The sequence below is a fragment of the Artemia franciscana genome, unplaced genomic scaffold, assembly GCF_032884065.1.
Source record: "Artemia franciscana unplaced genomic scaffold, ASM3288406v1 Scaffold_757, whole genome shotgun sequence".
NCBI classification, from domain to species: Eukaryota; Metazoa; Arthropoda; class Branchiopoda; order Anostraca; family Artemiidae; genus Artemia; species Artemia franciscana.
The window spans coordinates 195,041-196,535 of record NW_027067641.1 but is presented as its reverse complement, the minus strand read 5'-3'; positions in this window follow the sequence as shown (position 1 = coordinate 196,535).

Here is a 1,495-nt window from a genome sequence, read left to right as displayed (position 1 = left end):
TTGTTTACTGATTTTAAATGGACTATTGAATTTATTTTAAATTATATCATAAGTGTTGACTATGGATTGTATATTTATTTGTGTTTTGACGACGAAAACAAATATTAGACTTGTCTGCTGCTTTAGTTCGTTAGTTATATTTTATTATATTTTTACTAGTGAGTTATTATGTACTGATTTTAAGGGGATAATTAGAATTATTTTAAAATATTTCATAAGTGTTGACTATAGATTGGATATTTTTTTTGACTACTAAACGAATAATCGGCTTGTCCGCTGCCTGTTTAGAAAATAAATTGAATTGAATTGAATCATTCTAAGCCCATTTTTCTTTCTTCATCATTTTGGGTTTTTATTACTTATGACACATTTTCAATTCCCTTTGCTTTATTTGTCCTTATTAGTCTAATCTTACATGATAGTCTGGGTTGAAGATTTGTTAATTATTCATGCGGTGAAAAAAAAAACTTATTTTTCTCCAAACGAATTATATTTTATAACATTTGTGAATTTTCATATTTTAGGTCGTGTCCCATTTGATGGCCCAGGCTGTTTATTTTCGCTAATTATGGATTTAATACAAAAGCCCTTTGCTTCCTTAGCCCTTATTGGTCTATTTTTACATGTTGGTCTAGGCTTGAAGTTTTTTAATAGAATTGTCTAGGTGGCGGGAAAAAAATTCTGTTTTTCAACGAATTGTCATTTGAAATACTTGTAACTTTTCATTTTTCGTCCCGCCCCATTTGATCGTCCAGTTTTATCATTTGAAGTTTTGGTCAAAACTTCTGTTTTTCAACGAATTGTCATTTGAAATAATTGTAACTTTTCTTTTTTGGGTCCTGCCACTTTTTATTGTCCAGTTTTATCATTTTCACACAGTGTGAATTTAATTTGTTCGGGTTTTTTTCTTGGTCTTATCACGTTTTACAATTCAGGTGGCTATAAGAATTCACAACTTCACTTAAATTTTCATTACTTCGGAAAATTTTCCAACTTTCTTTTCTTTAGCTGCCTTTATTGGTCTAGTCTTACATAAAAATCCAGGTTGTGTATTTTGGACGAGTTTGGAGGCAGAAGGTTAGACCTGGCAAGCATATTTATTTGGTTCTTGAACTTTTTTGAATGACAATCTCAAAATATTGACACGATGCCATTTGAAAACCCAAGCGTGGGAGAGTTGCAAATTGATCACCCTTGACTCTTATAAAAGAACTAGAAGTTTCAATTTCCGATCAAATGAGCCCCCTCAAAAGTTAAAACGAACAACCCTTCTACAAAAACCCTTATAATCTAATAGTAGGCAGCTTGGGTAAGTTACAATCCTTGCCCCGGGGCAAATGAGGTTTTTTTCAACCCAAAAGCTATATTAAATTAAACCTTGGACTGATTTGAACAATATAGTTATTTTAGAGTTTTGATAAGATACATTAGAGGAAAGCAGGCACAAGAGTGGGGGGGGGATGGATTCTTATTGCTTTTTAATCACATTCGATTC